The sequence below is a fragment of the Giraffa tippelskirchi genome, chromosome 1 (genome assembly GCF_054371585.1).
Source record: "Giraffa tippelskirchi isolate mGirTip1 chromosome 1, T2T-mGirTip1v1.2.pri, whole genome shotgun sequence".
In the NCBI taxonomy this organism is placed as follows: Eukaryota; Metazoa; Chordata; class Mammalia; order Artiodactyla; family Giraffidae; genus Giraffa; species Giraffa tippelskirchi.
The window spans coordinates 2,253,286-2,278,003 of NC_137275.1; the positions used below are offsets into that span (position 1 = coordinate 2,253,286).

The following is a 24,718-nucleotide window of genomic DNA, read 5'->3' on the forward strand; positions in this document are numbered from 1 at the left end:
TTTTTGGCCACATTTTCCTGCTGCTTCACATTTTTTGTAATTTTTAATTCCACTCCAGACATTGTGTGTGAGTGAACAGTGGTGACTGACATGTAATGTTTTGTTTTGATTTCGTCCTGCTTGTTTCCCACAGAAGGCAAGCCGTCCCGCGGTTCGGGTTTGGAGCTATCGTTCGGATTCCTCCAAGAGTCAAGCTGTCTCTGGAGCTGGGACAAGGCTTTAATTACATTGTTTGCTTACATTCAGCCCAGCCCTCCGCCTCCTGTTCCCCTGCAGCCTTTTTTTTTTTTTAGGTTTTTAAAATTTTATTTTTATTATTTATTTCTATGGTTGAGCCGGGTCTTAGTTGCAGAATGCAGGACCTGGTTCCCTGACCAGGGATCGAACCTGGACCGTCAGCAGTGAAACACAGAGTCCTAACTACTGGACCACCAGGGAATCCTCTAATGATTTTTTAAAGTAAATTTGCCGAGTGGTACAACCGTCACCATTAAATCAGCTTTGGTTTTGTTTTTTAATTGAAGTCTTGTCAATATATAATCTTTCGGGTCTACAGCAAAGTGATTCAGAGTTGTATATCTGTGAATATATATAATCGTGAATGTCTGTTGTTGATCAAGAGCTGTCTTTCTCAAGAATTCAGTTCATAAAGATTATCTTATATCTGCTGGTCTACTTGTATCTACCAGGTGATGACCACAGCCATGAAATTAAAAGGCGCTCCTTGGAAAGAAAGCTATGACAACCTAGACAGTGTATTAAAAAGCAGAGATATCACTTTGCCGACAAAGGTCCGTATAATCAAAGCTATGGTTTTTGTAGTAGTCTTGGACTACTGGATGTAGTCCACTACATGGGTGTAAGAGTTGGACCACACAGAAGGCTGAGCACTGAAGAACTGACATTTTTGAATTGTGGTGCTGGAGAAGACTCTTGAGAGTCCCTTAGACTGCAAGGAGATGAAATAGTCAATCCTAAAGGAAATCAACCCTGAATACTCATTGGAAGGACTGATGCTGAAGCTCCAATACTTTGGCCACCTGGTGTGAAGAGCCGACTCATTGGAAAAGACCTTGATGCTGGGAAAGATTGAGGGCAAGAGGAGAAGGGGGCAACAGAGGATGAGATGGTTGGATGTTATCACCAACTCGATAGACGTGAGTTTGAGCACGCTCAGGAAGATAGTGAAGGACAGGGAAGCCTGGCGTGCTGCAGTCCATGGGGTCGCAAAGAGTCAGACATGCCTGAGTGACTGACCAACAACAATAACAACGACTGGCCTGCTATCCTCAGGCAAGCTTGCTAAGCCGCTCAGTCATGTCTGACTCTGCAGCTTCACGGACTGCAGCCCACCAGGCCCCTCTGTCCATGGGATTCTCCAGGTAAGAACACTGGAGTGGGTGGCCATGTCCTCCTCCAGAGGATCTCCCCGACCCAGGGATTGAATCCTGCGGTTCTTGTCCTGCAGGAAGATTATTTACTGCTGAGCCGTCAGGGTGTAATTTTTCCCTGGGTTTTCCTTTGTTGCTGTGGGAGTGGAAGCCTTTGCCTCCTTCTACAGCCCGGGTAGAGGAAGTCACATTTTCTTTCCTCCTTATCCTCCACATTGAAAGAGCTTCAGTTAAGGTGAAAGACAAAGTAACACGGAGAAGGAAATGGCAGCCCACTGCAGCATTCTTGCCTGGAGAATCCCATGGACAGAGGAGCCTGGTGGGGCTACAGTCCATCGGGTCGCAAAGAGTCGGACACAACTGAGCGTGCATGCAAAGTAGCAAGCTTGTCCAACCCTCCCTTGCAGACAGAGTGAAAACCTGGATTCTCGAATAATAAACACCATGTTTGGACAGTGCTGATGGCCATCTCTCTTGCCTTCCTCCCTGTCGCCATCCCCACTTCTTCTGGAGGGTCTCAGAAGTCAGCAGAGCATCACCGCAGTTTCCGCAGCGTCCACCACAGCGTCCACCGTGCAGAGCGTCCACGTCCCTCCACACATACGTGCAGATGGGGCTGGACCTGGCCACCTCGTGGGACCCTCACTGCACACCCGCAGCAGGCTGCACCCTGGATGCGCTGGGAGGCGTTTATTTAAGAAGATCCCATTAAATTTTCAGCAATCAAATAAAGTAATTTTCCCCTCATTTAAATAATTTTAAAGATTTCCAGAGAAGACTGTGAATCACGATGTACAAAGGAAAAAGTAAACAAGACACAACTCTGGCCCAAAACCCAGAAGGCTCTTTGTGCCAGCTCCGGCCTGGAGTCCGAATTCACTACTCGGTGGCGTGGCTTCCGGGAGGCCGACAGGACGCCATGCTTCAGAATCAGGCAAAACCCGTATCTGATGGATTTTGCGTCTGCCCCAAGATGGAACATCTCCATGAAATGTGTATCGCATTTGACCTTAAAATCACCCTCAGCAACACAAAAAGAACATCAATTAAGTGCTGTTAAAGCAATCAGATTTAATTTACACAAATTCAGCTGCATTAGAAGAGTTAAGTGAAATAGCAGGATAGCGTCAGGTAGAGACGGCCACGGGCTTCAGGAAAACGAAGCTGACTTCAGATTTGCTCTGTTCAGTCATCTGGGGCATTGGCGCTATTGATAACAGGAGGAAATGCTTACTGAAAAAATAATTAAAGAAGGTTGACTGTTTCATGTTTAAATAAATTAAAAATTTTTTTGATTACAGAGAAAACAGCCTTTCTTCCTCAAAGGAAACTGCACATGATCCAAAAAGCAACAAAAAAATAGTGTCCTGGTAAAATGCAAGGAAACTGGAAAAAGGAAATAAAAACATCTGCGTGACGGCGACGATCCACATAGAAATAACCTTGATCAACCCCACAGAGATTATCTTCTGTCATTTTAGATTAAGAAATAATCTCAATTGAAGAAGAGATTTGAATAAATTGAGTAAGTTTTGATATTTTAAAAATAATACCTCAACATGGAAAATTCGAAGTATTAATAAAAGCTTTAGAAATACTACATGAAGCTAGATATAGTTTTAAGAGACGGTGAAAATCTTGCTATCTTATAGTGATTTCTATGATGAAATTCTGTTCAGTTCAGTTCAGTTCAGTTGCTCAGTTGTGTCCGACTGTTTGTGACCCCATGGGCTGCAGCTCGCCAGGCCTCCCTGCCCATCACCATCTCCTGGAGCTTGCTCAAACTCATGTCCATCAAGGCAGTGATGCCGTCCAACCATCTCATCCTCTGTCATCCCCTACTCCTCCTGCCTTCAATCCTTCCCAGCACCAGGGTCTTTTCCAATGAATCGACTCTTCACATCAGGTGGCCAAAGTACTGGAGCTTCAGCTTCAGCACCAGTCCTTCCAATGAATATAATGAAATTAGTCTGTAATATTTTCTGTGATAACAATAGTGTCATATGCAACCCTGTAACATTTGAACATGATCTATAAAATCTGTGGTTCTTTCCAACTTTAAATATTTGCTCTAAGAATTTTACTGACAGTTAGTGTTTGCTTTTGCCTCAGCGGAGAAAAGTTTCTTCAAATTGAAAATACAACAGAGGGAGTTTCCTGGAGGCCTAGTGGTTAGGATTCTGGGCTTTTGCTGCTGTGGCCTGGGTTCAGTCCCTGGGAAGGGGAACTGACATCCTGAAGTGCATCAGAAAAAATACAAAACCAACACAAATATTGTGGAAATCTGAATTATAAAACATAACTACAGATTTTGCTGAAATGAATGCAGGAAAAGTTATTTTTGTAATAACTATCATTTATGATATTTATCATAAATAACACAAGTCATTCATGAATGGTGCATTTTTTTTCTGTTATCCAGTCATAGTTGACCCATCAAGGCCCCTAGACATAAGCAAAAACACACCATTTTGGTATTTTGCTATTGGGTGGTCATATAAAAATCACAGCTTTAGGAGATATACAAATGACCAATATGTACATGAAAAGATGCTGAATGTCATTAACTATTTGAGAAATGCAAATCAAACCCACAGTGAGATACCATCTCACACTCATCAGAATGGCCATCAAAAAATTAAAAACAGGACTTCCCTGGTGGTACAGTGCATAAGAATCTGCCTTGCAATGCAGGGGACACAGGTTCAATCTCTGGTCTGCGAAGATCCCACATGCCATGGGGCCAACTGCTGAAGCCTGAGAACTCTAGCGCCCACGGTCCGAGACAAGAGAAGTCACCACGATAAGAGGCGTGCAGACACAACCAGGAGTAGCCCATCTCCACAACTAGAGAGAGCCCGCGCGCAGCGACGGAGACCCGAGGCAGCCACAAATGCATACGACTAGAGAGAGCCTGCACGCAGCGACGGAGACCCGAGGCAGCCACAAATGAATCCACAGATGCATACAACCAGAGAGAGCCTGCGCGCAGCGACAGAGACCCGAGGCAGCCACAGATGCATACGACTAGAGAGAGCCCGCGCGCAGCGACGGAGACCCGAGGCAGCCACAGGTGCTTACAACTAGAGAGAGCCTGCGCGCAGAGACGGAGACCCGAGGCAGCCACAAATGCATACAACTAGAGAGAGCCCGCGCGCAGCGACAGAGACCCGAGGCAGCCACACGTGCTTACAACTAGAGAGAGCCCGCGCGCAGCGACGGAGACCCGAGGCAGCCACAGGTGCTTACAACTAGAGAGAGCCTGCACGCAGCGGCAGAGACCCGAGGCAGCCACAGGTGCTTACAACTAGAGAGAGCCCGCGCGCAGCGACGGAGACCCGAGGCAGCCACAAATGCATACAACTAGAGAGAGCCTGCGCGCAGAGACGGAGACCCGAGGCAGCCACAGGTGCTTACAACTAGAGAGAGCCCGCGCGCAGCGACGGAGACCCGAGGCAGCCACAAATGCATACAACTAGAGAGAGCCTGCGCGCAGAGACGGAGACCCGAGGCAGCCACAAATGCATACAACTAGAGAGAGCCTGCACGCAGCGACGGAGACCCGAGGCAGCCACAGGTGCTTACAACTAGAGAGAGCCCGCGCGCAGCGACGGAGACCCGAGGCAGCCACAGGTGCTTACAACTAGAGAGAGCCCGCGCGCAGCGACGGAGACCCGAGGCAGCCACAGGTGCTTACAACTAGAGAGAGCCTGCACGCAGCGGCAGAGACCCGAGGCAGCCACAGGTGCTTACAACTAGAGAGAGCCCGCGCGCAGCGACGGAGACCCGAGGCAGCCACAGGTGCTTACAACTAGAGAGAGCCTGCACGCAGCGGCAGAGACCCGAGGCAGCCACAGGTGCTTACAACTAGAGAGAGCCCGCGCGCAGCGACGGAGACCCGAGGCAGCCACAAATGCATACAACTAGAGAGAGCCTGCGCGCAGAGACGGAGACCCGAGGCAGCCACAGGTGCTTACAACTAGAGAGAGCCCGCGCGCAGCGACGGAGACCCGAGGCAGCCACAAATGCATACAACTAGAGAGAGCCTGCGCGCAGAGACGGAGACCCGAGGCAGCCACAAATGCATACAACTAGAGAGAGCCTGCACGCAGCGACGGAGACCCGAGGCAGCCACAGGTGCTTACAACTAGAGAGAGCCCGCGCGCAGCGACGGAGACCCGAGGCAGCCACAGGTGCTTACAACTAGAGAGAGCCCGCGCGCAGCGACGGAGACCCGAGGCAGCCACAGGTGCTTACAACTAGAGAGAGCCTGCACGCAGCGGCAGAGACCCGAGGCAGCCACAGGTGCTTACAACTAGAGAGAGCCCGCGCGCAGCGACGGAGACCCGAGGCAGCCACAAATGCATACAACTAGAGAGAGCCCGCGCGCAGAGACGGAGACCCGAGGCAGCCACAAATGCATACAACTAGAGAGAGCCCGCGCGCAGAGACGGAGACCCGAGGCAGCCACAAATGCATACAACTAGAGAGAGCCCGCGCGCAGCGACGGAGACCCGAGGCAGCCACAGGTGCTTACAACTAGAGAGAGCCCGCGCGCAGCGACAGAGACCCGAGGCAGCCACAGGTGCTTACAACTAGAGAGAGCCCGCGCGCAGCGACGGAGACCCGAGGCAGCCACAAATGCTTACAACTAGAGAGAGCCCGCGCGCAGCGACGGAGACCCGAGGCAGCCACAGATGCATACAACTAGAGAGAGCCCGCGCGCAGCGACGGAGACCCGAGGCAGCCACAGATGCATACAACTAGAGAGAGCCCGCACGCAGCGACGGAGACCCGAGGCAGCCACAGGTGCTTACAACTAGAGAGAGCCCACGCGCAGCGACGGAGACCCGAGGCAGCCACAAATGAATAAATTTTAGAAGTCTTAAAAAAAAATAAAACCAAGCAGAAAGGAAAATAATGTGTTGGTGAAGACATGGAGAAATTGGAATCCATGTGCTCTGTTGGATGTAAAATGCCGCAGGGGAAAACAGTCTGGTGATTCTTCAAAAAATTAAAAACAGAGTTACCATATGACCCAGAAATCCCACTTCTGGATACAAACCCAGAAGAACTGAAAGCAGCAGCTAGGATAGATAGTCACACTCCCACGTCCATAGCAGCCTGATTCACAACAGCCAAAGGATGGCAGCAGCCAAGTGTCCATGGATGGATGGATGAACACAGTGTGGTCCATCGTACAATAGGATATTATTCAGCCTTAAAGAGGAAGGAAATCCTGACACTGGCTAAACGTGGATGAACCTTGAGACATTCAGTCAGTTCGGTTGCTCAGTCATCTCTGACTGCTTGCGACCCCATGGACTGCAGCACACCAGGCCTCCCTGTCCATCACCAACTGCCGGAGCTTGCTCAAACTCATGTCCATCCAGTCGGTGATGCCATCCAACCATCTCATCCTCTGTCGTCCTGTTCTCCTCCTGCCTTCAATGTTTCCCAGCATCAGGGTCTTTCCCAGTGAGTCAGTTCTTTGCATCAGGTAGCCAAAGTATTGGGAGCTTCCGCTTTAGCATCAGTCCTTCCAGTGAATATTCAGGACTGATTTCCTTTAGGATTGACTGGTTTGATCTCCTTGCACTCTAAGGGATGCTCAAGAGTCTTCTCCAACACCACAGTTCAAAGGCATCAATTTTGGGGTGCTCAGCTTTCTTTACGGTCTCTCTCATCCATACATGACTACTGGAAAAACCATAGCTTTGACTAGGCAGACCTTTGTCGGCAAAGTAATGTCTTGCTTTTTTAACATGCTGTCTAGGTTGGTCATAGCTTTCCTTCCAAGGAGCAAGTGTCTTTTAATTTCATGGCTGCAACCATCTGCAGTGATTTCAGAGACCAAGAAAATAAAATCTGTCACTGTTTCCATTGTCTCCCCATCTATTTGCCATGACGTGATGGGACCAGATGAGACGTTATGCTCAGTGAAATAAACCAGACGTGAAAGGATAAATGCTGTATCATTCCACTAATGCGAGGTCCCTAGAGGAGTCCATCCTAAAGGAAATCAGTCCTGAATATTCATTGGAAGGACTGATGCTGAAGCTGAAGCTCCAATACTTTACTATCTGAGCCACCAGGGCACCTCAAACCACATGGCATGGCCAAAAAAAAAAAATGGACAAACATAAAATTCACCTCGTAACCATGTTTTAGGTGGTATTAAGCTGTTTCGCAGCTGTCACCACGATCGGCCCACAGAACTTCCTGAACTAATACTCTGTCCCCTTTAGACGCTAACTCCCCAGCCCTTCTCCCCTGGCACCCGCCGTTATACTTTTTGTTGTTATGAGTTTGACTCCTCTCAGTTCAGCTCAGTCGCTCAGTCGTGTCCGACTCTTTGCGACCCCAGGGGCTGCAGCAGCCAGGCCTCCCTGTCCATCGCCAGCTCCCAGAGCTGCTCACACTCACGTCCACAGAGCCGGTGGTGCCGTCCAGCCAGCTCCCAGAGCTGCTCACACTCACGTCCGCGGAGCCGGTGGTGCCGTCCAGCCAGCTCCCAGAGCTGCTCACACTCACGTCCGCGGAGCCGGTGGTGCCGTCCAGCCAGCTCCCAGAGCTGCTCACACTCACGTCCGCGGAGCCGGTGGTGCCATCCAGCCAGCTCATCCTCTGTCCTCCCCTTCTCCTTTGCCTTCAGTTCGGGAGTCCTGGGCTCAATCCCTGGGTCGGGAAGATCCCCTGGTGGAGAGCCTGGCAACCCACTCCAGTGTTCTTGCCTGGAGAATCCCCATGGATAGAGGAGCCTGGCGGGCTACAGTCCATTGGGTCACAAAGAGTCGGACACGACTGAGCAGCTAAGTATGAACACAAATTCCTTGACCAGGGATTGGATCCAGGCCCCTGGCAATGGAAGCATGGAGTCCTAACCACTGGACCACCAGGGACTTCCCTGTGTTTGTCTATTTCACCAAAAAAAAAAAAAAAGAAAGAAAGAAGGGACAAAGTCCACAGCTTTTGCTGTGTTTCAATTTTGTTGGTTTACGGGAATTTCGTCAAGGCGGAAGGACAGAAGGCATTTTATTGAAGATTTTACAGGCTTCACTTATTAGTATTCGGGCAAATGGGGTATGGGGTGCCCCTCCGCACTGTGGCCTGGGGACCTGAGTATCCAGGATCCCGTGGAGGGGCTGAAGGCTGGCAGGGACTGGCCAGAGGGGCTCCAGAGGGCCGTGGAGGAACCTGGTGGCAGGCGGACGAGGCCGCGACCCCTGGGCCTCCGGTGAGACTCTCCCCTTGTTCCTGCATAGACGGGAGCACAGGTCCCTGAGACGGGCCTGCAGGCCTGGATGGGAACCTGGGTGGGTGGGGTGGTCATCTGATGGGCAGGGGTCGGGTGGGTTCTAAGGTGAAGGAAGCATGGCAGCCTCTCAGGAGGCCATGTCTCTTGTGGGGGCACCCAGCCTGGCCTGGCCCCAGGTGGCTCCCTGCTCCCCAGGGAGGGACGGCCTGGAAATCCACTCTGTCATGTTGGACCTGAAAGGGGTGAGACTGAGAGTTCGTTCAGCTCAGTCGCTCAGTCGTGTCTGACTCTTTGCGACCCCATGGACTGCAGCATGCCAGGCCTCCCTGTCCATCGCCAACTCCCAGAGCTTGCTCAAACTCATGTCCATTGAGTCGGTGATGCCCTCCAACCAGCTCATCCTGCGACTGAGAAGCGTGTGACAACTGCAGGGCGTAGACGCGGCTTTGTGGAGTCACTACTCCTTCTCCTGACCCAGTGCGCTGGTGGTGGAGACCTCCTACAGCCCCGGGCTGGGGCACCGCTGGGTCGAGCCAAGACATCCCCTCCCAGGACCAACAGGGAACGTGATTCCTTGAGGCTTGAGAGGCAATGCCTGTGTCCAGCCTGGGCGTCCGCTGGTTTTCCCTGACATCCATCAGAGGCAGGGGGGCTGAGGGCGACGGGGGTTCAGGGACAGAGGACTTCTGATGCGAAAGCCTAGAGAGGCCCAGGTGAACTGGGCCAGCTCCCAGAAGGCCAAGGTCAGACCTTCCCCTGTGGTCTGCAACGTTTGAGCCTATGCAGTCAGTGGGTGGGAAAGCATTTCCAGACTAGAACCAGAAAGGCATCTTTTACTGTCCCCCTCTTTCTCATGGCAGCCTATGCAGGGCGGACGGCGGGCAAGCTTCCTACAGCCCTACAACTTCTGTCAGGGTTCTCTACTCACTCTTACATAAAAGGCAGCTTTCCATCAGTGAACTGGCACATATAGTCTGAACTCAGAATCAGTCCAAATCAATGATGTCAGGTCTGGGACACTGCCTCCCGGAGCCTGGATGGCACAGCTGTGAGTGGGTAGGAGTGGGGCTGGGGAAGTCGAGGCCAGGCCAGGGAGCGCCCACCCGCCGGCACCCAGGGGCGCCCGCCGGGACTCGTCCTGCTCAAGGGAGCTCTGCACGCTGGGGGGGCCCCATTCGCGGCCTGCCGGGCCAGCAGCATGGCCTCGTGCGTGCTGGGGCGTGACCAGGGCGGGACCCTGGCCCTCCCCAAGCCCTGGTCTGAAAGGCGAGTCTGAGTCCACCAAGGAGCCGACGGGCTCTCACAGGATCACCGAGGGGCGTTCAGAAAGGACCTCTTGTCATCTTCCTGTTTTGATGGGATGTTTCTAATTTATTTCTTGTTTGATTTCTGTGGAGGAAAACACGATCTCCCGACATACACTGTCCCCTAGTAGGTACTTTTTCAGCAGGAGGGATTTGTTCCCACGTGTTTAGGGGGGTCATGGAGAAGAGACATCTCAACAGACATTTCTGCCCCAGCCGGGATGTTCACGCCAGGCAGGAGCCTCCCTTTCGGGCTCAGTGACCTTGGCCGAGGCCAGGCTGCCGGTGGGGCCACCCCCTCCCCAGACCACCAGCAGCCCCGTGGGGTCATCTCAGGGCCCCTGTGTGCTCTGGTTGATTGATGCATGTTCTTTTTCTGTAACAATATGGTCTATTTCATTAATGCCACCCTGTTTGGTAACAATGTTCCTAGTTAATACAAGTTCTATTTAGTGACAATATGGTCTATTTAATTAATTTCATGTGTTCTGGTTAAAAACCACAGAGTGCGTCACTTGATTGATTTCCCCTGTTCACGGATCCTAAAGGATTCCAGAACACAGGAGTGCAGTCCACACATTTAGGGCTGGCCATCTGCTCCCGCTGCCTCCTACTCCAGAAGGTCCTCAGGGAGGGCTGGCTGGTCCTCAGGGAGGGCTGGCTGGCTCCCCGCGGGCCATGGCCTCAGAAGGGGCCGCTTGGGGTGGAGGACTTCAGGTTGGGGCAGGGTGTGAGCGGAGCCCAGGCTGAGGACGTAGTCCTGTCTAATGCCCTGGGGTCCACGGCAGCCTGGCCTCTTGGTTCTTGGCCCAGGTCCTTGCCTCCTCCGCTGCCCACACCATTGCCTCCAGGCTCTCTAACCCACCACAGCTCCTTCCCCAGGGCCCTGTCTGTCTCTGAGGCCGGGTCACTGTCTCCAGTCCCCAGCATCGCCGCCACTGCCCCTCTCTGCTGCTCCCTCCTTCACCCAGCCAAGGACGCTTCTGGAAGCATCTCTGCCCAGGGTCCTGGGCGTGGTTCCCAAAGTCCTCCTGAAGCAGCCCGCAGGCCTCTCTGCTGGCCGGCTTCCCCCACCCCCATTTGCCGGCCGCCCCCCCACCCCTGCCGATGGCACCTGGGCTGGGCCGGTCCACCCAGAGTTCCTGGAGCCTCCTGTGCTCCTGTCCTGGACATTGTGTCCGCGAGTCTACCACGTGCCTGGGATGGGTAGGTGCTCAGAAGCCCACCCTACTGATGGTCCCTCCTGTCAAGGAGCTCATGGTGGAGGGGTGTAGTCTGGGGGGTGGGGAACAGACCTGAGCTTGACCCCTTTACAGAATGTTGGGACAGTGACAGGTGGGTCCAGAGGTCTGGTGGGTACAGGGAGGGGTGCGTGTGGCGCCTGAGCTGAGCCCTGACAGGTGATGGGTTGGGGGCAGCGTCCCAGCAGGCCTGCCAAGGACAGGCAGCAGGGAGGCGCACTGGCGTGGGAGTGAGAGGGAACTCGGACCACGGTCACTGGTCGCTTGACTGGCACTCTGCTCTGGCCTCGTGTTCAGCTGCATCTGGATGCCCGCCTGTAAGGCCCAAGGTGGGGTCCTTTCGACTCCTTGGAAGGCCCCCTTGGAGGGGACCCTTGAATGCCGGTCTTGGACTCAGTGAATTTCTTCCTGCAGATGGTGGTGTCCCCGGGGGCATTTGAGCAGGGATGAACAGCAGATGCAGGCTCGGGAGAGGGGCCTGGCGGTGTGTCCCCCACCCCTCAGGCCTTCTGGGGATGGCCCAGGTGCAGGAAGGACTGTGAGGTGCTCGTCAGACCTCAGCGCCCCACTTAGTGGTGAGCGTGCAGGGCCTGTGGGAGGAATGGGTCCACAGGTCCTCTGCGGAAGGGCTCTGGGCCCTGGACTGGGCTCTGCTAGGCGGGGAGGGCCCGGGCTTCCACTGGGTCTGCTGCCGCGGCCTTCTGCCCACCAGCCCTCCTTTTCTTCAGTTGCGGAAAATGACCAGCACCCGGTGACCTGCCCATCTTTCTTGCCTGGAGAACATTATTGCCACAGAGAACCCGGAGGCTCAGGCCTCCCCAGCCTGCCCACTCCCACGGCTCCAACACCTTTCCTGCGGAGGAAGCACATCCCCTTTCTTCTGGACTCCCTCCCGAGCGTCAGGGAGGGACCAGCCATGGCAGCCCCTCCACCATCCACTGTCAGCCCTGGAGGGCAGCCACCGCCAGGCCCTGGGTGTGCTGGGCTCTCCACAGAGAACATGTCTTAGGCTAAGTGAGCACACACTTTATTGCCCACAACGGGCCTCCTCCAGAGAAAGGAGGGTGCTAACAGAGGCCAGTGCCCACATGGCACAGACACTTACCTCTGCTGACCTCGAGAATAAAACAGCCCATCAGTTATTTTAAGTTATTTTACCAGTAGAATGAGTTCGTTAAGCAACAGCAGAGGAATTGCATTTGAGACGTGTAAGCTATGGCCAAACCACGAGCAAGTCTGGCAAACGGTGGGCTGGGGTAGGGGTGGTGTAGAGGAACCTGATACAGTGAAAGGGGGAAGGAGGGAGTGGCTGCTTCACAAGTCTATTACAGGAAAGCAGGGCGGCAGGGCTGACGGCTTCTCATTGGCCGAGCAGTGGAGCCTTCTCATTGGCTAGGCTGTTGCTGGGTGAAGAGAAGAGCTTCCTCCTCAGGGGTGGGGGTAGGAGTGGGAAGTAAAGCAGCCCAGATGCAAAGATGCAAAGTACTTTCTTCCTGTAGGTGAGAGGTGCCCTTCAGGGCTTCTCAACTCTATTTTATTTATTTACTTATTGTCTTTGTTTTGTTTGTTTGGTTTGGGGTTTTGTGTGTGTGTGTTTTGCCACAACATGCATGTACGGGATCTTTGTTCCCTGACCGGGGATCAGCCTTGCCTACGGCAGTGAAAACATGGAGTGCCTAACTGACACAGAGCAGGCCCCTTTGGTCCTTGCCACCACCACCCCCCGCCCCCGCCACTGTACCTCAAACTACCAAGATGCTGCTAGTCAGACCACTGATGACCAACTGAAGATGACTGTTAGAGATGACTGTGCTGTTTCTGCATGTAACCCCCCGTCCACTCTGTCTGTAAATGCACTCACCCCCTGCTTGTCGGGGGGAGCTGGGGAGTCGGCCTTTGGACAGATGTCTACCACCCTCCTCCCCAGTTGCCAGCATCTGAAATAAAGCAAACTTTCATTTCCAGCAACCTGGCCTGTTTACTGGCTTTTGAGTGGCGAGCAGCTGGACCCCCATGCAAACCTTTCAGTAACATAACCACTGGACCACCAGGGTGTACCCCCAGCTCTATTTTAAGTGAGATTCCCCTTTGTTAATTTTCACACATCCCAACACTGCCTTGGCCTGCATCTTGGCCCAGTGACCATGAATGAAGGCATTAGTGGTCACCATGGACTCGAGTCCTGCCCTCACATCACTCACACCAGCAGCAGGGTCCTTCACACAGAGTGGGAATCCAGTTCCAAAAAATCCCTTCCTGGCGGCCTGCCTTCTGGAAGGGTTATACTTGACCTGCCAGGCTGGGCCAGGGCTCCCTAGAGCACACAGCCTGTGGGAGGGCGGTGAAAGCAGGTACAGGAGGGGACACACGAGGCTGTCCCCAGAGCCAGCACAGTGTCTGGCCTTCTGCCCAGTGAGGCAGGTCGTCTCTGGGCTGCCTGTGAACAGCTTCACTTGGAGCAATCTGACCCTGGGTGAAGGGATAAGAAGTGAAACCCAAGACCCTTCTTTCTCAGGCCTCTCATTGCCCAGTCATCGGCCCTTGGAAGGCTGGAGGGGAGCCAGGACCCCCACGCCAGGGTGAGCGCATCCTCTGGGTCTGGGTGTGGGGTCTGTGCTCAGAACTGTCTGGCTCACCTGCCGCCGACCTTCTGCGAGGCTGGCCTGGCCAATGCAGGCTGTCAAAGCTGCAGCTGTGGTGCTCTGGACTGTCCCCCCTCCCTACCCCCATTCAGGTGTTAAAACCCTGACCCCCAAGGTGATGGTGTTAGGGGTGGTCCTTAAGGAGGTGATCAGGCCATGAGGGAGGAGTCCCCACCAACAGGATTAGTGCCCTTATAGGAAGAGACAGGGCTTCGCTGGTGGCTCAGCTGGTAAAGAATACGCCTGCAATGTGGGAGACCTGGATTCGATCTCTGGGTTGGGAAGATCTCCTGGAGGAGGGCATGGCAACCCACTCCAGTATTCTTGCCTGGAGAATCCCCATGGACAGAGAAGCCTGGAGGGTTACAGTCCATGGGGTTGCAAAGAGTCCACCATGACCGAGCGACTAAGAACAGCACAGGAAGAGATATGAGCTTTTGTCCTCTCTCTCTGATCTCCACCTTCTGAGAAGACAGCTATCTGTAAACCAGAAGACGGCCCTCAAAAGATGCAGGATCCATCTGCACCTTGATCTTGGAACTTCAGGCTCTAAAAATGTGAGAAATAAACACTTGCTGTCTCAGCCCCCCAGTCTGTGGCGTTTGTCACAGGCACCCCAGCTGACAAGTGGCACCTAGGGCTCCCTGCTGGCTCAGCACACGGGTGGGCCAAGTGAATCTAGGTGTTTCTGGAAGATCATACATCCACCCCACTAACTGCTACCCCAATGATACTACAGACTGGTGGCTCAGAAACAACAGAGGTTTGTTTCTTGCCCTTTGGAGGGTAGAATTCTATGATCAAGTCACGCGCAAATTCATTGTCAGGTGAGGACTTGCTTCCTGGTTCTCCGACAGGTGTCTTTGGTCTGTATTCTCACGTGGCCCATGGGATGAGGGCGCTCTCTAGGGTCTCTCTTGTACGGGCACTAATCTTGTTCACGGGACTCCGCGTTCATGACCTCATCACCTCCAAACACCATCACATCTGGGAATAGGCTTCAGCATGTAAATTTTGGGGACACGGTCTGTAGCGGTGCTGTTGTAGAGATCATTGGCCCCAGTGCCCGAGAGCTCACACTTCCTGCCCTCTGCTGGGCAGAGCTCGGCCCTCCCACTGGCCAACACACTCCTGCCGACGCAGGTCCACATCCCAGGATTCTGTCTGAGGAATTTCATTTGCAAATATAAGGGGAAGACATGTCCTGACAACATGCCAGGTAGTGACAAGTTTATCCTTTGCTGCCACTTTGGGAACACTGAAGGGAAAATGAAGCATAAATTAAGGTTTTCTGGTTTTCCCACTGGAGTGGAAGGGCCTGAAGTGTCATGACTGGCGTATTAATATTTGTCACAATGATTTATCCTACAAGCAAGGAGGCTCCATCCAGGTTTGGGAGCCGGCCGAATAACTGAGGGTCAAGGTCTGACCAGCCAGGAGTCCTGGGCTTAAATCTTTCCTACTCTTGGCTTGTACAATAAATGCCCAGCGGACTGTTTCTTGAAATGCTCTGGCAGGTCGCTATCAGGTCACTGTGACTAACCGGAAATGGAATTTCCAAAGGAGTGACTGCTGAGGAGGAAGACAACCAGACTGGGGGTGTGGGGGTGTGTGTGTGCGGACAGCAACCCTGGATGGTCCTCCTGGGAACAAGGCTGGGTTCCAGGAAGACAGGAGGGAAGCAGGTACCCCCAGGACCTCCAGGACAGCCGGGTGGTGCTGGGCACCTGCCTGGCCTGCCTGACTGCTCCCTCCTGTTGGGGGACTAGGGGGTGACTGAGTGCTGCTGGGGACACCACACTCCGTTCCGCTTCCCTTCCTTAAAAATAAAATGATGTCCCGGCAGAATAGAGTCTGGGGAGCATCAAGGTTGCGGAAGGCTGTCGAGAGGAGGGTCGGGGACCCGGAGAAGTGGGGCGCAGAAGGGTCAACGCGCCTTCGGAAACCGGGTGGAGGGGGTAGGAGGGCACCCGGGGCGGGAGGAGATACGGGCGGCGCGGGGTGGGGGGCGCAGGGGGTCCACAGCCACAGCCGGACCCGCCACTGCGCGCGGGTAGCGGAAGTCCCGCCCCAGTTCTGGAGGGGTCCCCGCCCCTCCAGACCCTCCCCCTCGGGCTTCATCCCTCGGTTCCTTCCACTTTCCTCCCTGGAAGGGCCGCCCCTCATGCCGTCCACTGGACGCCCCATCCCCGCTCTGTAGACTGCGCACGCCGGCCGCGTCCTGAGAGCCGCCCACAGCCTTGGAGGACAAGCCCGCCCCACTCCGTTCCTGGACGTCCTGCTCCTCCCGGCCCCGCCCCTGGCCCCGCCCCACCAGTCACGCCCTACTCAACCCCTCCCCTCATTGGTCCATCCCCTGACGGCCCCGCCCACAAAGGATGGACCACCCCTTCAAAGACCCCGCCCACACCCCGCCCTCTCTTCGACCCCGCCCACTCAGGTTACCGCCCCTCTAGGCGACCCCGCCCCTCTCGCAGGCCCCGCCCCTCTCATCGGCCCCGCCCCTCTCATCGGCCCCGCCCCCTCCGGCCCTGGGGTACGGCGGCTGCGACCGTTGCGCGCGCTGGCGGAGCGGATCGCGGCCGGAGAGCGAGCGGCCGGTAGGTTGCGGGCCGGGCGCGGGCGCCCCGCCTCCGCTTTCTTTCTTCTGCGGGCACGCGCTCGCGGCCTCCGCGGCCCGCCCCGCCCGGCCGAGCGGAGGGTGCCGGGGGCGGCCGGCGCCTCGGGGCCCGGCTCCTCGGGGCCGCCCGGCCGCCGCCGCCCTCCTTTTGTTCCCCGGCGCGGCTCCGGCCCGGCGGAGGGGCGACCGCGGGGCCGGAGGGCCCGGGATCGAGGCAGGGCCGAGCGCGCGGGGCCTGCGATGCGCACCGACGGCGGGCGCCCCGGGCCGAGTCCTTACGGGCTCCCGAGTTTCCTGTCCGACCTCCCGGGCGGCTGCATTGTCTGACCAGAGGCCGCCTGCGGAGACCCCAGCTCTGGGAATGCGGCGCCGCGACGCAGCCCTGTGCCGGCTTCCCGGTGCGGGCTCCGAGCTGCGGCCCAGGGCAGCGGGTGGGGGACGCTGCGAGGCCCCGGAGCTGCGGGCGCAGGCGGGGTGGCCCGGAGTTGTGGGTGTAGATGGAGTGGTGGCCTGGAGTTGTGGGTGTGAACAGAATGGCCCTGGAGCTGTGAGTGCAGGCGGAATGGTGGCCCGGAGTTGTGAGTGCAGACGGGGTGGCCTGGAGTTGTGAATGCAGGTGGGGTGGCCCGGAGTTGTGAGTGTAAACAGAATGGCCCTGGAGTTGCGGGTGTAGACGGAGTGGTCTGCAGTTGTGAGTATAGATGGAATGGTCTGGAGTTGTGAGCATAGACGGAGTGGCCTGAAGTTGTGGGTGTAGACGGAGTGGCCCTGGAGTTGTGGGTGTAAACGGAGTGGTCTGGAGTTGTGGTTGTAGACAGAGTGGCCTCGGAGTTGTGAGTGTAGATGGAGTGGTCTAGAGTTGTGGGTGTAGACGGAGTGGTCTAGAGTTGCGGGTGTAGACGGAGTGGTCTGCAGTTGTGAGTATAGATGGAATGGTCTGGAGTTGTGGGTGAAGATGAAGTGGTCTAGAGTTGCGGGTGTAGACGGAGTGGTCTAGAGTTGTGGGTGTAGACGGAGTGGCCCGAAGCTGTGGGTGTAGACAGAGTGGCCCAGAGTTGTGGGTGTAGACAGACCCTAGGGCAGGCGACCACCCTCTGTGCCTCGGTTTCCGCGCTGCTGGGTTGGGTTTGTAACGGGACCTGCCTGTAACTGTGGGATCGCTCAGGGTTGTGAGTGGATCCGAGTGGTCAGTGTCCATCAGTGTCACGTGCTGTGGTTAAAGGGCGCCTGTGAGGCTGTGGGACCCGCAGACAGACCGTGAGGCTGGCAGTGAAGGGACTGCTTCTCTGGAGACCTCCCACCCCAGGTCTGAGACGAGCGCCCGGATAGGCGGTGGGCAGCAGGCAATGAGCAAGAAGAGAGAAGGTGTTTAAAACCCTGCTTTAGGGACTTATCGCCGCAGTGGGACGTTTCATCAGAACGTCCTCCGACCCGGTGGTCTTGAGCCTAGAGGTCATGGCCATGGGGTGGGGACGCAGGGCCTGGGCCTCAGGGCTGCTCCTCAGACAGGGACAAGCCCATCGCCAAGGTGCCCACCCCAAGGGTGCTGGGTGACCGCCTCTGGGAGAGGTGGGCACAGGAGGACCTGGGCTGGTGTGTAGACTGGACCTGGGGCGGGGTGGGTGGCGGCGTCCTGTGCGGGGTCAGGAGGTGAGCAGCGGGCGCTGGGTGGGCCAGCGCCCCACGCTCAAGGGCAGGCTCCTTTCCCCATCTTCTAGGAGGAGGGCGTCTGGAACGAAGGGGCCAGCGGCCAGGCAGAGGAGCAGCTGCAGGCTGGGAGGCCGGGACCGGGTGGCCTTGTCAGAGGAGGCGGCCAGCCTGCAGGGGCGAGGAGGTCCAGGCCTCCCACAGCAGAAGCGAGCACGTGCGCTTTCTGATTGCACTGCCTTTAGACGCTCGCCTTTGTCTGAAGTGGGTCACGCAAAAGTCAGTGTGTCCTTAAGACTTGACACAGAGTGTCCAGCGAGTGCACGAACACAGCGGAGCCACGGCGTGTTACATTTTCTTTGAATTTGGTGGAATTCACAGACACAGCTCACTTTCTGATTAGCACCTGTGTGAGTTTCCCATGGCGGCTGTAACAGAGGACCACAGCCTAGTGGCTCAAAAGCAGAAACGGAGGCTGGGCGTCCTCTCGGCTAGTGGGGGCACCCTCACGCCCGGCCCGCGTCATCCGGCCCTGGCTCCTGCTTCCCTCTTGCTGTCCTGGCTTCTCACTCTGGGTCGCTCCCGAGAAGACATGTGTGGTCACACCCGCATGTGGAACCCGAGTCCTCTCCGCATGCAGGCGCTTTAGCGTCATCACACCTGCCAAGGCCCCAGTTCCAGGGCCTTTGGCCTGGTGTCCTTGTGGACTGCCCTGGCTACTCTTGAAAGGACTGTCGTGGGCTGGGGAGCAGCCATCTCACACCCTCCCCCCTGAGGTGACACTGTTGATCCTGCCTCTTGGTGTCCCCGCCCAGCGCTGGAGGAGAGGCCTCAGCAGTCCTGGGAAGATGAGCCTGGCTCGGGGTTCCCGGCCGGCGGATCGCTCGTGTTTACTTTTAGCTCCTTCGGCTCCTTTGGCCACGAGAAGAGCTGTAAGCAGGGACTTCCGTGGTGGTCCAGTGGTTAGGACTGCTCTTCCACTGCAGGGGGCCTGGGTCCATCCCTGATCGGGGAGCTAAGACCCTGCATGGTGCTCCGTGCGGCCTATAAATAAATAAATCATTAAAAAAAAAAGCTGTAGTCAGTCCTCAGAAGTATACTCAAACCACGGGCATGTTCGATTTTAACAAGCAAGTTTACCTGTGGTTTCTGGGGGTCCACCAGATTCAACCCTGAGACCGTGGACTCAAGGCAAAGAAAACGCCCAGTTTGCCCTTCCTGCTTTGTTCACTTCCTCCTCTCTGTCCCCAACCCTGTCATCAGATGATATCCCACGTGTGTCCTTCCTTGACTTTTTTTTTACACACACTGTGCTACATATATATCTTTCTCTCCATCTTATTTTTGTCCCTTACTGTGGTCTTGGCCACCCTTCTAGGACACTAGATAAGGAGCTAAACCTACTGATTAAAGAATCAAGACAGCAGGCGCTCTCCTGCCCTGCTTGTCGCATCTCCCGGGGCAGGCACCCCAGGTTCCGACTCCTCAGGCATTTCCCACTGTCTAAGCTGCTCTCATAAAGTCTGTGTGTTTGATTTCCCTGGAAGGTGCGGGGGCCCGGGCTCTCCCTCCGAGGCAGTGATGCTCCGGGGGCCCGGGCTCTCCCTCCGAGGCAGTGATGCTCCGGGGGCCCGGGCTCTCCCTCCGAGGCAGTGATGCTCCGGGGGCCCGGGCTCTCCCTCCGAGGCAGTGATGCTCCGGGGGCCCGGGCTCTCCCTCCGAGGCAGTGATGCTCCGGGGGCCCGGGCTCTCCCTCCGAGGCAGTGATGCCCTGTCGCCCTCCGTTTCCCTGCTCAGTCAATCCGCTGTGGTCACACCAGTGTCCACTGCTCACCCCTGTTCCTCGAGCGAGGTGCCCGAGCATGAGCCCTTTCCTGCACAGGCCTGTGGTACCCCTCTCGTGGTGGCCCCAGACTCCCGGGTCCGGCTTCCTGCCCCGCCCTGTTCTGGCCCCCATGGGACCTGCGTGCCCACAGGTGTCTGCGCTCAGGACCTCTCTTCCCGGTCTGGGCTCACTCCTGGTTCTCTGGAAGTGAATGCTCATGATAGCCAAGAAACCTCATCTGGATTTTTCCTTTGCTCTTGATTTTGAAAATTGCTTTTCAGTGAACTTTTACTTTAGCTGGGTATAGAATTCTACCGAGGAGTGTTTTCTCAGAATGTTGAAGCCGCTGCTGTAGTGCATGTGGCACTTTCCTGGCTCCAGCGGGAAGCAGATGCCCTAGTGATTCTCTGTGATCCGGCCCCAGGAGGCCCGCAGGAGCATCCCTTGTTCTCTGAGTTCTGAACTGTCAGAACATGATGACATGTTCTCATCATTGGTGGGTGAGGCAGCCCTGTTTGGCCTAGGCCTGGCATTTTTGTGTGTGCTTCTTCATTTTCTTTAAGTTCTGCATTCTCTCTGGAACTCCATTTATTTAGAGGCTGGAACTCAGGGGCTGACCTAATCCTCGATCCTCCTCCTCTTTTTGTTGATCTGCTTGATGTTTGCTCGAGGTGGCGCTAGCAGTAAAGAGCCTGCCTGCCAATGCAGGAGATATAGGAGATGCGAGTTCCATCCCTGTGTCAGGAAGATCCCCTGGAGGGGGAAATGGCAACCCACTACAGTATTCTTGCATGAAGAATCCCATGGACAGAGGAGTCTGGTGGGCTGTAGTCCATGGGGTCACAGAATCTGACACAACTGATCTCTGGTTCTTCTGCCTTTTTAAAATCCAGCTTGTACATGTGAAAGGTCTCAGTTTATGTACTGTTGAAGCCTAGATTGAAGCATTTTGAGCATTACCTTGCTAGCATGTGAAATGAACACAATTGTATAGTAGTTTGAACATTCTCTGGCATTGCCTTTCTTTGGGATTGTAATGAAAACTAACCTTTTCCAGTCCTGTGACCACTGCTGAGTTTTCCAAATTTGCTGACATAATGAGTGCAGCACTTGAACAGCACCATCTTTTAGGATTTTAAATAGCTCAGCTGGAATTCCATGACCCCCACTAGCTTTGTCCGTAGTGATGCTTCCTAAGGCCCACTTGGCTATAGATAATATTTGGAACGCTCTTAATACGAATTAAAAAGTGTTGATTGTGGAAAATATGTGACTACAGACAGAGTGAACGGAAGAATATAGTGAACGCCCAGGTACTCATCACTCACCTGTAGTGACCTGTGATGTCTGGCCTGCCTTTCTGGCCTCCTCTTGACTCTGCCTACGCCTCATGCCTGTTCTGTTGGAGCTTCTCGTTCTGTTTCGGGCGAATGTTAACAGGGCTGATCTGTGTCACTCTGTTTTCTATTTGTCCTGTTTTTTTCTTGGTGTTGCTGTTTTTCCTTTCTTGTTTTGGGTTAGTTGAGTGCATGCGTGTATGTGTGTACACACACAAAGGTCTGCACGTGTTTGCATCTGTGGGTGCGTGTACCAAGTGTGTGTCTAATAATACACACATATTTTCTAGTACTCCACCTTAATTCCTGCATTGACTTTTTTGGCTGTAGCTCTTTGCATTGTTTTTTAGTAGTCTAAAATACCTATCTCAACTTTTTGCCATCTGTTGAGAGTTAATTTTATAACACTTTAGATAAAATGTAAGAGTTGTGTATTATAACAGCAATAAAAGTTCTGTCTGTGCCGCCTTTGAGCTGTTTGTCATTTGTCTCACATCTGCGTATGCTCTGAGCCATGAAACATGATTACAGTTTTTGCTTTAAGAAGTCATATGTATTTTAAAGAGACTAAAAGAAGGAAAATCATATTTTAAAAATGTTTACCCAATATTCACTGTTTCTGTTGTGCTTCCTTCCTTCGTATAGATTTGACTTTCCACCTGGTATCATTTTTCTTCAGCTTGAAACGCTCCGTTAGCATCTCTTGCTTGTTGATGACAGATTCTCCCAGTTTGGGTTTATCTGAACCGCGCTCATCGTCGTTCCGCTTTAAAGGACCTTGCTGCTGGCTTGGAGTCCGGTTCCTCTTCCCGGCCCTCTGACTGGTCCGCTCCGTCTTCTGGTGGATTCAGCCGTCGTAAGCGCCCGTGTATCACGTGGTGACACTGTCGCCGGCTCTTGTCTGTGCTTTTGACTCCCAGCGCTTGGACTGTGATGTCGTTGGGAAGGTTTTCTCTGAATTTATCTTGTTCAGGGTTTGTTGAGCTTCTTAGATAAATAAGTCTATAATTTCTTTTTACCAAATTTGGGGAGGATTTGGTCAGGTTTGTTCAGATGCTGTTCCCGCCCCGTTTCTTCCCTCCCCCTGGTGCTTGTATTACATGTTTGTTATTGTCTCCCAGGGCACTCAGGCCTGGTTCTAATTTTAAAATTTTTTGTTTCTTTTTCATCTCTTTTTTCTTCCATCTGCAATCCAAATTAAGTCCATTTCGATGAGTTGTAAAATTACTGTAGTTTTTGCTTCTTTTTTTTTAATAGTTTCCATTTCTCTACTGAAATAGGCCACCTGTTTACTGTGGCTGTATCTCCCAGTAAATCCTTGAACACACTCTATTAGCTGCTTTAAAGTCCGGGCCTGTAATTTCAGCTCTCGGGTTATCTCAGGATCAGTTCCCCCTGGCCTCTTTGTCTCTTGACTGTGGGTCATGCCTTCCTGTTTCTCTGAGCCTCTAGTAAGAGGTTGTGCGCTGGGCATCGCAGATGATCCACAGGAGTGGCTCCCTGTCCTGCAGAGCGTTGGTTTTGTTCCGGGAGTTGACTTGTGGGGACTGAGACGGCTCCGCCGTGGTCTCTGGGGTGCTGGGACCGCTGGCCCCTCTCGGTCTCCCGTCCCCGGGGGGCTCAGGGCTCCCCAGGGTCTGGCAGAGTTTACCCCTTGGATTCGGGGCCTCCTTCTCCCCAGCTCCCTCCTGTCTGAGATGCTGAGACGCCCCTCTCTCTGCAGCCGCCCACGTGCCCGACTCGGTCCTGTGCCCGAAGCTGGAGGAACGTGGTGTCCGGTTGAGCCCTGGACGTGCCCAGACCCTAGCACCCTTCCGCACCCCACGCGGCCCTCTCCCTGCGGGGAATGGCACCCCCAGCGTCCGCCCACCCCCTCGCGCTTGGCCCCCACGGGTGGTCGGGTTCTGTATCATGCCCCCGGCCGGGCCAGGAGGATGTGTGAGGCTCTGCCTTCACCAGGGGACCTGCTGGGCTGGGTGTTGCCCTTGGGGCTGACCTGTTGCTGGTCTGGAGAAGCGGGTAGCCAGGGAGTGACCACTCTGGCCTAACAGAAAGCCCTTCGTTAGCAGTCCGGGCCGGGTGGATGCCTGCCTGGGGTGCAGACGGTGCGGTGAGCGCGGAGGCCCTGTGCGCCCCTCGCTGTCCCCCTCCGGCGAGGTCACCGAGGGTCAGGAAGGCATCTGTCCACTGACCTCTGACGGGTCGGTCCTGCTGTTGTGGGCTGAGAGGCCTAGCCCAGATCACCGCCCTGGGTACCCGCTCTTCACCCACCCTGCTGTCAAGCTCGGCCTCAGCAGACTGCCTTTCTGTGCCAGTTTCTGCCTGTAAAGCATGGTTAATGCTGAGACTGCTGTGAGGACGAGCCTGGAGAGCGAGTGTGAGACTCTGGGGGCTGTGTGGCCTGTGGGACGTTGCTGGTGCCCTTAGCTGGCTGCTCTGAGTGGGTGGGCACCCGTGGGCGCATCTGCATCTAGCCCCTACTCCATGCCAGCCTGTGGCCCCGCGGAGCCCGGCCTGGGACACATTTTACCTGGAGGTACTTGGGCAGCATGAGGTGCCCAGACCGCCTTCCGCCCTCGAGACCTGGAGCCCGGCCCAGAGAGATCGGCCTGTGGAACCAGGCAGCCCTGTCCGCTCCGCACCACGGGGGTGAGCGGTGGGGTCAGGGGGAGGCCCCTGAGCCCCAAGGCGTGCGTTTCCCATGGCCGTTGCAACAAAGTACTGCCAACTGGGGGCCTCAGCGGTGGAGATTTATTCTCCCTCTTCTGGATGCAGATGTCCCCTGGAGGTGTGGGCAGGGCCCGCCGCGCCCTCCGCAGGCTCCTGGGGCCCCAGTCTGCGTCTCCGTCTTCTCGTGGCCTCCCCGAGTCCCCTGCCCCCTGCCCCCCTCTTACATGGACACGTGTGATGGCGCTGAGGCCCGTGGGTAACCAGCACGGTCTCCTCCTCTCCGAATCTGTCCGCAGGCCCATCTGCAGGGCCCTTTCCCGACCGAGGCACTTCCAGGCTCTGGGCATTAAGACCTCACGTCTTTGGGGCCACCGTCAGCCCAGCACACCCGGCCTGGACCTGGGACGTGAGGCACCCTGTGGGTGGGGGCGGAGGAGGGTGGAGACACGCCTCCTGCCACCTGCCCTGCTGTGGCCCTGCCTCCTGGGTGGGCTCCCGTGGGCACCAGGGACCCTGTGTTTCCCTGAGGGCGCCAGAGACAGACGCAGGCCACAGAAGCCTCCCATCCGCCCTGCTGAAGAAAGCGGAGTCAGGACGGTGCGGCGCTCCGCAGCTTTTCCTTGTGCCCTGAGGCGGGTGACCAGATTTGCAGGCGAGGGGCAGTGTCCTGTAGGAGGCCTGAAACGGGGCCCTCTTGTTGTGAGGGGTGCTCTGTGGGGCGCTGGGTGAGCGAGGGGCTGGGCCAGGCAGGGATGCAGTGAAGCCGGGCCAGGCAGCAGGTGG

The 24,718-nt window shown here is 55.4% G+C and overlaps 1 protein-coding gene across 9 annotated transcripts in view; it reads left to right on the top strand.

Moving 5' to 3' along the window:
• Positions 1–16,369: 16,369 nt before the first annotated feature.
• RGS12 (regulator of G protein signaling 12) overlaps positions 16,370–24,718 on the top strand; it is a 116,852-nt gene continuing 108,503 nt past the window's right edge. For all 9 annotated transcript variants that reach the window (XR_014079635.1, XR_014079638.1, XM_081580418.1 and 6 more), the window contains exon 1: positions 16,370–16,436. The gene's annotated coding sequence lies outside the window, so the exon portion shown is untranslated. The remainder of the gene's footprint in view (positions 16,437–24,718) is intronic.